Raw genomic sequence first — 14,357 nt, 5'->3', positions numbered from 1 at the left:
GGGCACAATATGCCTCAGGCACCAGTCATCACAAATCAGGGTTCTCTTCACTAACCCTGTGTCAGAAGGCATCTCATACCAGTTTATAAAGATAACATTTGGCTTCAGAAGTGATCACAGGGCTTGCCCCCAGCATCTGCTCTTTGCTCACCCTCACCCCACCCAACATTCGTTCATCCCACTGCCACTCAGCTGGATCCTTTGCATGAAGGTTTGACTCCTAGCAAGCGGAGTTAGGTTAGCAAAGTGGATGTGAGGCCAGGCACACAGAGGGGAGGGTCAGAGGGCTGATTCCAGCCCTCTTCTATCCCAGCTGCACTTCAGTCCCACTCTCCTTAAGCAGGCCAGTTTCCACCAGCACTGTCAGTGAGTGAGTGAGCGAGTGCTCAGTTATATCTGACTCTTTGAGACCCCATGGACTGTAGCTGGCCAGGCTCCTCTGTCCATGGAATTTTCCAGGCAAGAATACTGGAGTGGGTTGCCATTTCCTACCCCAAGGGATCTTTCTGACCCAGGGATCAACCCTCGACTCTTGTGTCTCCTGCGTTGGCGAGCAGATTCTTTACTACCCACCGCACCACCTAGGAAGCCTTCCACAAGGACTTTCTCCAGGCTCCCAAAGAGACAACTATGTCTTCAGAGAGCATGCTGTGAGCTTGAATGCAGGAGATTACTTTATACACATGGCTGGTCCCTCTGAAAGGATATGGTAATGTCATTTGAAAGTTATAATGCAAATTCTTCAGGATCTTCAGGTAAAATTGCCTCTTTGTCTCTGTTCAAAAGTTTTATTAAAATTAGGGACAATAAGCAATTAGAAGTTTCATAGCAGAAAGAATTTTCATGACCCAGTTGTTCCTTATTTAATTGCAATTTTTATTATAAATCTTGAAAAATAATGATCTCGTGGGCAATTTAAATAATGTACTTTTCTCTGATACTGAAATTCTGTCTTTCTAATTTCAATAATTTCCCATGAATCTGAATTAGTTTCTCTTTTTTCTCTAAGAGAACACCATAACACCAATTTGATTCTAAAGGATGTGCATTCAAAAGGCAATAAATTGACCGGAATATGTGGTTTTCATCCTCTAATGCCACCTGGTGCCCACTGAGCTAAGAAAGTGAAAGATATCATCAGCAATCCACTAAGAATACTGAGAGGAGAGCTGCCCAACCTATGACCCAAATATAAGGGCATGGAGTTAGAGTCTTGTAATCCCCTCTGGACAAGCTGAGGCCTGAGTCATGCTTCTTGTACCTTCAATTTGAGCTGCGTTTCTCCAGGAGAAAACATGAAATGTGATCTCTGTTTACTCCATGGCCAGAGAGTTGAGCTCTTTTTAATTATTTATTTATTTATTTGGCTCACACGATCTCTTAACTGTGGCATGCAGACTCTTAGGATCTCACTCCCCAACCAGGGATTGAACCTGGGCCCTCTGCATTGGGGATGAGGCATAACAGCCACTTCAGCACCAGGGGAAATCCTGAGAGTGGAGTTCCAGTTGGGAAGCATGGGACCACATGCATGGTGGGCTTCCTCTGCCGCTCTCTGCCATGCTGCCATCTCCACTCCACCACCCTCATGACAGGAGGGCCCCTCGCACAGCTTCAGGTGACAGCGGAGCGCCAGCCCCCTGCACACTCACACCCTGCTGGCTGTTTGGTGCTGTGGTGTCCCAGCCCCACCCTGGAGATAACATGAAGGAAGATAGAATGGGTAAGGGTCTCCTCTAAAAAAAAAAATATCTTTCCATTCAGGTTTTCCCAAGAATCCCACCTATTTACATCAGACAACTTTATGTGGACTCCCAGAAGAGGAGACACACAGACAAAAATCAAAGAATAGCCCTCCAAATAACTCTGCCTTGTATCTGGACCAGTGGCCTCTTCACCTAAAAGCTCAGATGTTCAGTCTGGTTCTGGTTACAATGGATTAGGCATTTTCTACCCTTCCTGTCCCACTGAGAGCAGCTAAAACTCCTGGAAAGAATATGGAAAGTAACTATTGGAAAACTGAATAGCAAATCACACTCAAACACTGATCCATGTGATGGTGAGTTTCCTTTTTGTTTTAAGGGGTTTTGGGAGGCATTCCTTCCATACGGCCTGCTTGACAGTTGAGGGTCCTGGAAACGTGAGGAAACTCAGATGGGGAAGTGCCCAGAATAAAACCTCTTCCTTGAGCCAGAGGATGTACAAAGAGACCTCACGGACTTCTCTGATGGTCCAGTGGATAAGAATCTGCCTGCCAAGGCAGGGGACACAGGTTCAACCCCTGGTCTGAGACTTCACTTGCCGTGGGGTAACTAAGCCTGCATGCCACAACTACTGAGGCTGCACTCTGGAGCTGTGAGCCACAGGAGAAGCTGCTACAACTAGAGAGTAGCCCCCACCTGCCACAGCTAGAGAAAGCCTGCGTGCAGCAGCTTTAGAGAGAGGCTTCACAGTGTGCATGGAGTTCTGGTGAGCCTCCTGAGCCTCCGGTGTACCCCATAACAGACACAGACCCCAAAGCAGGGAAGGGCAGCAGCAGCAGCAGCAGCACAAGGACCCTAAAGGCCCTGCTCCCCAGCCGGGGCACCAGGAGAAGGCAACCACACGGACCTCTGTGTGGGGAACATCACAGACCACATGAGGCGGAGGAGAGCCTGTAGCTCTGTTCACGAAGCCCTGAGATCCCCCTGAGCTGTGCAACTCCTGAAACAGAAAAAATGTCAACACAGTAAAGGGCTTGCAAACAGAACTCCAAGTAGACACTGCTCAGGACTCAGACTGGCCCCTGGGGGACACACACGTGAAGCAGACCAGACTAGCAGAGCAAAGTATTTGAAAATTAACACTGGCAGCAAAGCCCTCAAAAAATGGCTCAGGACTTGCACAGAGAAACGAGCTGTGTTAACTGCTTGCTGAAACAAAGTGAATCAACATTCCCTGGAAAATTTTAATAGACCCAGTCTTATAATATTCAGGGGTGCCCCAGATAGAATTCACAGTCACTCAACATACATTAAAAGCCAGAAAAACCTTAAAGAGAGAACTCTCAAGGGAAAAGGAAACCAACCAATAGCAACCTTGAGATGACCCAACTGTTGGAATTATTAGGTAATTACTTTAACACAGGGCTTCCCTTGTGACTCAGCTGGTAAAGAATCCGCCTGCAATGCAGGAAACCTGGGTTCGATTCCTGGGTTGGGAAGATCCCCTGGAGAAGGGAAAGGCTACCCATGCCACTATTCTGGCCTGGAGAATTCCATGGACTGTATTATCCATGAGGTCACAAAGAGTTGGATACGACTAAGTGACTTTCAGTTTCACTTTAATGTAATTATTATAACCATGCTCCATCAAATAAAGACAAAGGCTCTTGTAACAATTGGAGAGATCCAACCAGTCCATTCTGAAGGAGATCAGCCCTGGGATTTCTTTGGAAGGAATGATGCTAAAGCTGAAGCTCCAGTACTTTGGCCACCTCATGAGAAGAGTTGATTCATTGGAAAATACTCTGATGCTGGGAGGGATTGGGGGCAGGAGGAGAAGGGGACGACAGAGGATGAGATGGCTGGATGGCATCACTGATGGACGTGAGTCTGAGTGAACTCCGGGAGATGGTGATGGACAGGGAGGCCTGGCATGCTGCGATTCATGGGGTCGCAAAGAGTCAGACACGACTGAGCGACTGAACTATACTGAACTGAACTGAAACATTCTCAGCAAAGAATTATTATGTATAAGAAAGAACCAAATGAGAAATTTTAAAACTTAAATATAAAATAACAGAAGGAAAAAATTCATTGAAGAGGCTCAGTAGCAGAATGGATATGAAAGACGGAAAAGCTGCAAACTTGAAGATAGATCAATAAGTTATCCAGTCTGAACAATAGAAGGAAAAAGACTGAAAGCATAATAATAGTCAGAGCCTCCGGACAAACAATATCAAAGTTTGCAACATTCATAGCATTGATGTGAAGGAAAGAGTAGAAAAAGATAATTGGCATAGAAAAACAAATGAAGAATAAAGAGACATAACACAAAAAAGACAATCCATGAAAGGAAAAAATGCATAATTAGGCTTTATCAAAATTAAAACGTTTTCCATGTGAAAAGCATTGATAAGAGAATTTAAAAAGAAGCCAACAGGCTGGGAGAAAATATTCACAAACCAAATCTGACAAAGGGCTTATATTTAGAATATATTAAAAGCTGTCAAAACATGATAGTTAAAAAAAAAAAAAGGAAATAGCCAAAAGACATGAAGAGACATTTCCCGGAAAAAGATGTACAAATATCAAATAAGGCCATAAAAAGGTGTCCAACATCACTAACCATCAGGGAAATGCAAATTAAGACCAACATAAGATATCTCCACCTGCCTCTTAAGACTGCTAAAATAAAAATCAGTGAAAACAGCAATCTCTGGCAGGGATGTGGAGAAATTAGATCTCTCCTGTATTGCTGATGGGATGGCAAAATAGTGCAGCCACCAAAATAATTTGGTAGTTTCTTTAAAAATTAAATATACACACACTTAGCATATTACCTAGCAATTATTAAATTCCTGGGCATTTATCCCAAAGAAATGAAAACTTATGTTCATACAAAATCCTGTACCTAAATGTTCATAGCAGCCGTATTCATAAAATAGCACAAAACTGGAGACAATGATAATGTCCTTCAACAGGCGAAGAGTTAAACACTGTCATTCATCCACACCCTGGAAGATAAAAAAGAATGAAGTGTTGATACAGCCAGTAACCTGGATGAATCACACGAAAAACACCCACCTCAGAAGTCACATAGGGTATGATTCCATTTCTGTAACATTCTCAAAGTGACAGAGTTGTAAAGATGGAGAACGTCTTAGTGGAGGGGGCAGGAATGGGTCTGACTACAGAAGGGAGCTAGCGGGAAGTCTCTGTGGGCACGGAAGAGTTCTGTGTTCCCAACTGCGTTCCTGAACCTGCACGTGTAATACAACAGCACAGAACCATACACACAGAACAGAATCAGAAACTTGATGTGGGAAGGGTCGCGGGGTTTCTCTGGACTGTCTGCAACTTCTTCTGTATCTACACTTATTCCAAAATTAAATGTTTGTGAGAAGCCACAGCACTGCGTATTTTAAAGGCGCATTGCATCGTACATGGCCTTCCCTGGTGGCTCAGACGTCTACGCGGGAGACCCGGAAATCAAAAAGGACCAGCCCGCAGAGCTCCAGTCTTTTCCTGTTCTGGAGGCCAAACTGCTGCATGAGACTTAAAGCAAAGAACATAATCCCCAGTTTCAGAAGCAAAACTCAATCGACCCATCTAGGCAGTCTCATCCCCCTCCCACAGAACTGGGGCAGGGGTCGCACATGAGACATCATTGACAGGGAAAGAGGTGGAGGTGGTTCAGTCGCTCAGTCGTGCCCGACTCTTTGGGACCCCGTGGACTGTAGCCCACCAGGCTCCTCCGTCCATGGGATTTCCCAGCAAGAGTACTGGAGTGGGCTGCCATTTCCTTCTCCAGGGGATCTTCCTGACCCAGGGATTGAACCCAGGTCCCCTGCATTGAGGGCAGATTCTTCACTGACTGAGCCACCAGGGAAGCCCAGGGACAAAGTAGGCGATTAAATAGTTAATCCCACCAGGGGACTGTAAGTAAAGGAAAATGTATGGGAGACTCCTGTAAGTTAGTGACCACTCAGGAAAGTAGGTTTGCATAACCACAAACTCGAGCAGGCTTGCTTAGCAATGAAGCCATGTAACAAAAGCCTGCGACGTGCCCCCAAACAATGAAACAACGGCGGCAGGAGCCCCGTCCGCGGCCCAGTGAGCTCAGGAAGTTAATGACCCTAGGCCGTGCACTCTGCACGCGTAAAACAAGCATTTATGGAAAGACGACGTTTCAAAGTGAAAGACCCTCATCATACTGAGGCCTGAAATAATTTTTGCAAAGTGCCACGACTGTCTTGGCTTGACCACATAGGGAGGAGAAAACTCCCCTCCCCGACATGGAGGAGGAGCTGATGACGGAAGCATTTCTACTGAAGACTGAGGAAGAAGAAGGTGTTTTCCTCCTCCCCACTTTTCCTTTGATTATAAAACTGCTGCCCACTCAGTTCTCAGGGCATGGCAGCCTCTTGCTTGTCTGCTTGGCAACCTCACAAGCGTCTTATTCTAATAAATCATTTCTTATCTGTAACTTTGCCTCTCACTAAACTCTTCCTGTGCAGAGACATAAAGAACCAGAGGTCCTCAGAGCCCCCAAGACACAACCTAGCGGTTTCACTTGGGGCTGGGTGCCCTACTGATGCTTCATTGACAGTTGTCTCGGCTCTTGGGAAGAAGACACCAGGGGCAATGGCCTTAACTTTGGATGTTGCACTTGCAAACCCCATAGTCATCTCACTACTGCATGGAGGTGAAACTAATCCTAAAGGAGAGCAAAGAGGGAGACCCATAGAAAAGTGGAATTGAGACCCTCTCCAACAAGTGACCCTGATCCCAACCCAGCTCCACCTGGACAACTTGCAATGTGAGTTATAAACGACAGAGGGCAGAGTGGTTACCTGGAGGTGACAGCATTCCAAGTGAGATGGTCAGGATCTCCTCATTAGCAGAACTGAGTGCCCCTGGGTTTTGTACACTGTTCTCACACAGGAGCTTGTATCAGAACCGCCCAGAAGGGCTGTTAGGTCATAGATTGTGTCCCACACAGATTTTCTAACTCAGTCCACCAAGGGCCTGGGGATTTGCATTTTTAAACAAGTTCTCAAGTGATATTCATGTTGCAAGTTCAGCACCATGCATCCTGAACCATGGTTTGGGGCTATGGCTTCAGTTCCTTCCTGTTTCCTGAGTGAATTTGAGCTCACCTGCAGGGCAGCCCTACTTCTTGAAGGGAACACACCTGAGCTCCATGTGATTCAAGGTGACTCAATCCAAAGGCATAAGGGAATCCCACGCAGAACACCCTCCCCCAGGACAATGCTCTGCTACCATATGATAAATGTTTCTTAGAGCAACGACATGATCACTATGCAAGCCATCCAGATCATGGTCATTTCGGGATCAGCAGTAAAAGAATTCATTTCATGTGCTATGAAATAGCAGAGTCCTGCTGGGGCATTACTTGTTCCAGCTCATTTGGCAAACTGTTCTTTAAGGGACCCCAAACACTGGTTATAAAGGGAGCCTGGATTGATTATGGTACGTGAAGTTATCTCTAAGGGACGAGCAGCCTCCAGAGAAGCTGCTGAACAGTCTGCAAACCCTGTTAATCTATTCTCTCCTTGGACTCAGGGCAGGGACATTTTTCTCATTTCATAACACCTCAGGCACACTGATGCCCTGGGACCTGAGCACACTCAGTACAGAAGCGGCCATGCCCCACCTGCACCGCAGTCTCTGGCAGGGCTTCCCCACCAGACTCCTGGCCTGCTCAGCACTGCTTAGCATCACAGGACTGATGGTCTTTGCAAACAGCCAGGTCATAGACAGTAACCTGCTTCAAGGAAACTGTGACAAGCGTAAACCATGGGGCATCCTTGAGTTCAAAGCAGGTTCAACACTTCACTGGAGTGCCCTGGCTCTTGATACCAGGACCTGGAAAGCTGATAACCATCTTCTGAAATAGCAGCACATGTGTGAAGAGGAATCAAGCCCTCCCCGCTGCCATCACTGTGGACTCTACCCAAGTCATTTAATGCCGAATGGCCTCCTCTCCTTCAGTGCTCAGCAACCTGAGGGCTAAGTATGTTAGTGTTCTAGTCTATATTTTGGCTCTAGAGTAGATTTTAACTCAGGTGCATTCATCAGATGAAATTCATTATTATTCCAGAAAATGAGAAAGATCCTTCCACTTTTGCAAAACGTTGCTGGACTGAATGCAGTTTTCCAACAATACTATTCATTTCCAAGGCATTTTACCCACCTAAACTTACTCATTCTTACATTTTTAAGGGTATGGGTTTAAATGACACCCACCCAGACACGTGGGCGACCCTCATTACTGGGGTTCCTCGTGCTCCTATGCTTGTATGGGTGTGCAGAGGCAGGGTCTGCTCGAGAGTGACCCCCGAGTGTGTACCCCCATGGTACCCCTCCGACCCCCTCGCCCCAGCCCCGCCCTTGCCCCCCTCTGGGCCCTGTGGCTCCAACCCGATGGGATGTGGCACGTCCAGGCAGCATCCCAGGTGATCGCCACTGAGCAGAACAGCCCCTGGATCCAGTCACCTGTGGCACTCCAGCTGTTCAAGACAAGATGAAAACCTGAATTTTCATGTTAAATACCTAGATGTTTAAAATTCCATGTAAGCGAAACTGTACTTCCCATCCCAAGAATCTGTAAGAATCTACCTAGTAAGTATTATTGGTCTAATCCCAATACTTCTGTTAACACGACCTAAAAGAAGAGATTTCTTTAAAAAGCAATTTTCAGCAGCTTCTCTCCCCTTTTCATAGTTGTGAATTACTGCAGCAATTCTTTAAGAGCTGAAAAAGGTGATATTTAGTATTAAAACATCTCTTGGCATCCACGATCATCTCAATGTGGAAATTAATTTGAGCACGTGTGTATTTTTTCTTCCCTTTCGGGTTTTCTGTTGTTAAAGTACAAAGGCCACGTTTCTTCATCTTCTCTTGCTTCCTTAAAGATTTATGTTACACACTTCTGAAAACTAGTTGATTTGGCATAATTCATAAAAGCTGTACGTGTGGGATTTACACTTTTAGAAAAATCATGTCAAGTTCAAAAAATCAAACTGTTATATACTCAGTGGCTTTTGATTTATTGTAACTGCCTTCTTATTGGCTCAAACTCCTGATTCCTTGTACATGAAATGAATAAATCTTATTTCCGTTTGAAGGGGGAAAAAAAACACATTATGGTCTAAGAAATTCTGGGGCCAAATCTACAGACCAAGTGAGAATGTCTAACAGCTCAAGAGAGGACCCAGAAACTGATCCAGAAGAGCTCTGGTAGGAACCAGGGAGGCACTGGGTACGCGCTTTATTTCTTCCAGGAGATAAGGGCTGGGAGGCCTGGCACCTTGTTCATCTATTCCCGCCTGTCTAGACAGCCATCCAACTCAGAGTATCAGAACTGCCAGTGAACATTAATAATGTGTATGTGAGTAGAATTTGAAATAGATTTCTATTCAAATAGAAATGTGAATAGATTTGAAAAGAATCAATTTTTCTTCTGACAGAAAGTCTATTATGACTGACTGGGTGAGTTCTGTCAATTAGAATATACGACACATCCGAAAATCAAATGAGCTAAATTTTCAGCTCTGAGGTTTGACTGGGTACCTTTAAAGCAAAAGTATAATAGATATCCCAGATATTACATCCTTTGCCTCTACTAAACTTATGATAAAAGTTAAATGTAGACCTAAAGTTTTCCTAGGAGGACACAGATTTTCAAATTTTATTCTGGAATTTTGTTGTTGTTTAGTTGCTCAGTTGTGTCCAATTCTTTTGCGACCCCGTGGACTGTAGCCCGCCAGGCTCCTCTGTCCATGGGATCTTCCAGGCAGGAATACTGTAGTGGGTTGCCACTTACTTCTCCAGGAGATCTTCCCAACCCATGGATCAAACCTGCGTCTCCTGCATTGAAGGTAGATTTTTTACCTCTGAGCCATCAAGGAACCCATATTTAGGAATAAATGACCAAAAGACTTAAAGAAGACCACTGCCTTAAGGACACTTGGGTTTATCATAGGATAAACCTAGATGGTATTGTGAGCTAATAAACATATATATCTGGCCTTTATCCTGTTTCAAAAACCCTCGTAATGTCTTATTTTACCACCATGGACTGTCTGTGTCCCCCCAGAATTCACGTGTTCAAACTCCACCTCCCAACCTGATGGTGTTTGGACGTGAGGCCTTTGGGAGGTGATGAGTGTGCAGTAAGGTCTTGAAGGTGGGGTCCCCATTAAGAGATTGATGTTCTTATAGAAAACAGTCTGTAGACTGGGTTGAGGGCCTTCGCCAGGGAACAGCATCAGCAGGCACCTTGATCTTGGACTTCCAGCCTCCCCAACTGTGAGACATGAATTCGTATCATTCAAACCTCCCAGTCTGTGGTGGTGTGCTGCAGGGGCCTCAGCCAACTGAACAGTAACACCCCCCTTTCTACCCTACCTGACGTCCGGGAAGGGGAGGGCAGCAGAGCTGGCGACTGCGTTCACCCCTGTGGCCAGTGCTTTATTCCATCGTGTCTAGATAATGGAAACTCAGCCCACCAATGCTGAACGCCATTCTTGAGGGAGCCTCCTGTTGGTGATCATGTGGATGTACAGGAGGGAGGCTCACACTGAACCCTAGGGACGGGAGCGCCTGTACTTGGGCCCTCCCAGACCTGGGCTCCTGGCCCACTGTTCACTTACAGCCTGTGTGCTAAAATGACAGTTGCAAGTACAGCAGTTCGCCAAGTGTTTTCAGTCAATCTAACAAACTATCAAACCTGAGCGCATCGCAGAAATCCCCAGACTTGAAGTGTGGGGAGCCTGGGGACCCCGCTTGCAGCTGGCATCTAAAACAAGGGCACTGTGGTCGAGAGCTTTCCCTTCCACTTGTGGAATCAGACATAACTCCAGGCAGGTAAGTGTCAGAATCGAGTCTAATTATCGGCCACCCACCCACCCACTGTTGGAGATGGTCAGGGAAGCACACTGGGGCAGGGGGGAGGCTCCAGAACTTTCTTATCTTCCCAAACTGAAGTGCTGTCCCCAGTAAACCCTGACCCCCATCTCCCCTCCCCCAGACCCAATAAGCACCATCCTACCTCTGTCTCTATGGACTTGACAACTCTAGGAACCTCTTATCAGTAGCATCGTACAGTATTTGTCCTTTGTGACTGGCTTATTTCACTCAGCATTGGGTTCTGAAGGTTCTTCTGAGTTACAGCACGTAACAGAGCTTTCTCCCTTTCTAAGGCTGAATAAGCCCCATTTGTCCACATGGGCATATTTTGTTTATCCCGTCATCCGTTGATGGGCATTTGGGCCATTTCCACCTTGTGCCTGTTGTGCATAACACTGCTGTGAACACAGGTGGACCAACATCCGTTCAGATCCCTGCTTTCGGTCCTTTCGTCCAGGTACCCAGACATGGAACTGCTGGATCCCACGGTGACTCTGTTTGGAATTCTTTAAGGTTCTGCCGTACTGTTTTCCACAGCCATTTTCCATTGACCATTGCCCATTTCCATTCTTCATTGCACCTTTTCCACTGACATTTTAGCCATGTGGCTTAGAGGAGTCACAGAACCTCTGAGCTGTGGGGTGGGGCAGGGGGCGCTAAGGGAAGGGGCTGGGAAGCCCTTGAGGATGAGAACCACCAGACCCAGAGATCTGTGCCTCCTGACTCCTAGACCCGAGCCTCGCCCAGTGCTGGTGGAACAGGCCGCTTCCCTCCGTGGCCTCGGGGTCAGCAGAGCAGAGTAAAGCGAGGCCAGCGGCTCCCACAGCAACAGAGGGAGATCTGCGGAAGGCAGGCCAGCGGCATTTCAAGACCGATTGTGACAGAGGCCTTCCCAGGGCAGCAAGCACCTCAGGACCCCCAGTTGCCCTGCGTGAGAGTGATAGGAAGAGCTCCACAGTGGTCCAGGGCGCCCTCCACGGGGCCAGGTGATCCTGACGTCTGGTTCCATCACACTCCATGATGAGAGGAATCTAACGTCACCGATGAGCGAATTCCAGCCAAACAGCTGTCCCAGGCTCACCCACACTCACGTGTAGGTACACCATGCCTCGAGGGCGTGGGCAAGACCCCACCAGCACCGTGGGCTGAGCACTGTCCTTCCCTCTGGGGCTTAAAGGAGTGACACAGGCCTCTTCTAAAGGCCCACACAGGATGGGAGACCCAGCCTCAGCATGCAGCTCCCGCTCTGTCTGACCCAGCGGCGCCTGGGCCCCTCTGGACACAAAGTCTGCTCCCTCCTCACACACCTGGACAGACAGAGGGACCCTTCATTTCTACCGCATACGTTTCACCGATGCCTGTGTGACAGTCATCAGTTCAGTTCAGTCACTCAGTTGTGTCCAACTCTTTCTGACCCCATGAACTGCAGCACGCCAGGCCTCCCTGTCCATCACTAACTCCCGGAGTTCACCCAAACTCATGTCCATCGAGTCCGTGATGCCATCCAGCCATCTCATCCTCTGTCATCCCCTTCTCCTCCTGCCCCCAATCCCTCCCAGCATCAGGGTCTTTTCCAGTGAGTCAGTTCTTCGCATCAGGTGGCCAAAATATCGGAGTTTCAGCTTCAGCATCAGTCCTTCCAATGAACACCCAGGACTGATCTCCTTCAGAATGGACTGGTTGGATCTCCTTGCAGCCCAAGGGACTCTCAAGAGTCTTCTCCAACACCGCAGTTCAAAAGCACCAATTCTTCGCTGCTCAGCTTTCTTCACGGTCCAACTCTCACATCCATACATGACCACTGGAAAAACCATAGCCTTGACTAGATGGACCTTTGTTGACAAAATAATGACTCTGCTTTTAGATATGCTGTCTGGGTTGGTCATAACTTTCCTTCCGGGGAGTAAGCGTCCTTTAATTTCATGGCTGCAGTCACCATCTGCAGTGATTCTGGAGCCCAGTGACAGTCATACCTAACCTTTTTAAACCTTTTCTTTTTAAACCGCTCTCTGGTACGCGTATGCCCTGTCGCTTCAGTCGTGCCTGACTCTTTGAGGCCCTACGGACTGTAGCCCACCAGGCGCCTCTGTCCGTGGAATTCTCCAGGCAAGAACACTGGAGTGGAACACTGTTCCGTCCTCGAGGGGTTCGTCGCGCCCGAGCGATCGAAACCGGATCTCTTCCGTCTGCTGCACGGGCCCGCGGGTTCTTTGCCACTAGCGCCACCTGGAGGAGACCCTAATAGGAGCAGGCATGCCTCGCCCTCGTCAGGACTCCCAGGCCGGCCCAGAGGGTGGGACCTGGGCCGAAGTTCTCCTTTTCCGGGAGGAGGTTACGGCCACTGGGTACCACTCGTTTTCTACCTGGTGAATGTCTGAGGGGCCCGCGTGTGCACGGAGCATGTGCGTACGTGGACGTCTGCGTTTTGTGTGCGCGCACCGAGCACGCCGCACCAGCACAGTCGCACCCCACACACAGCTGAACCAGCTCTCCAGGCGCCCTGCGCCTCAGTTCTGGCGCCCATTCTCTCTGCCAGCGCAGGATGGAGCGGGGGTCGAGGGGGAGACCCGGGAGCGGGTGGGCGGGGAGGGAGGGGGAGCGTCAGCTCTGGGGTCGTCCCGGATCTCTATTAGTCTACAGGGTCGGATGTCTCGCTGGAAATGCGTGTGATCAGCTGCTTTTACCCCATCGGGTGGGTACAGCGCAGCCCCGCGGGTGAGCCAAGCCCTTCCCACTGCGGCCAGCAGAGAGCAGCGCAGGTCCCGCCGGGCGCCTCCGCGTGGCCTCGGCATCGGTGAGGAAGAACCTCGTCTCGAGCCCCCTCCCTCGGCCTCGCCGCCGAGCGGTAGAGGGCCAGTGAGCAGGTTCCAGGAGGCTCCATCCGCGGGCGCGGGGCAGGGACCGCCGGCCCGGGAGACGCCGCAGGGACCGCGGTCGCAGGATTCCGTTTCTCTGGCTGTGAACAGCTTCTCGTGCTGTTGACTGCCTAGCTCCTGCCTTCTCCCCGCTTCCCACGGGGCACCCCGCGTCCACACCTGCGTGAGAGCGGCACACACAGGACCCGCCTGCAGGTCCCCGCGGCTCCTCACGGGATTTGAGCCTGGTGACCACACGCACGGGGTCCGAGCCCGACACCTGGGTTGCAGGGGCCGCCAGCCAGCCCACCAGCCAGGCATCAGGAGACCGACCCTGTCTGCCCCTGCACCCAGGTTTGTGGGCAGAGCAGACCCGCGAGCAGATGGACTTGGAAACGTCTCCGCTGAAGCCTGGGGCACTGGGAATTGGGGGCAGATGTGAGCATGGTGACAGGAGCCTGGGAACAGCTCTTGCAGCTTGAGCCAGCGTCAGAGGCCGCCAAACGCGAGAGGACACATATTCCAGGACCTGCCCGCTGCTTGGGGGGCTGCAGGCGGCTCCTTCTGGAGCAGCCTCAGATCTGGGGTGCAGCAGATACCCCTTGAGGGGACCAAGGAAGAAACTGCAGGCATTCCTTCACACTGAACCCTCTAGCAACCATGAGCCAGGAGATGTTCCAGGGTCCAGGTTCACTCAGCCCAGTGCACCACAGGCCAATTAATGGAAAGCAGGTGCTGAGGCAAGGAATACAACTTTATTCCAAAACCAGGCTGACAGAGAAGGTAGATTAAAGTCTCAAAGTAACCATCTTGAGGCCTGGATGCCAGGTTCTTTTATAGAACTGAGATGGGGAAGATGAGGAAA

Source organism: Capra hircus, chromosome 4, assembly GCF_001704415.2.
Source record: "Capra hircus breed San Clemente chromosome 4, ASM170441v1, whole genome shotgun sequence".
NCBI lineage: Eukaryota > Metazoa > Chordata > Mammalia > Artiodactyla > Bovidae > Capra > Capra hircus.
This window is presented reverse-complemented; position numbering follows the sequence as displayed.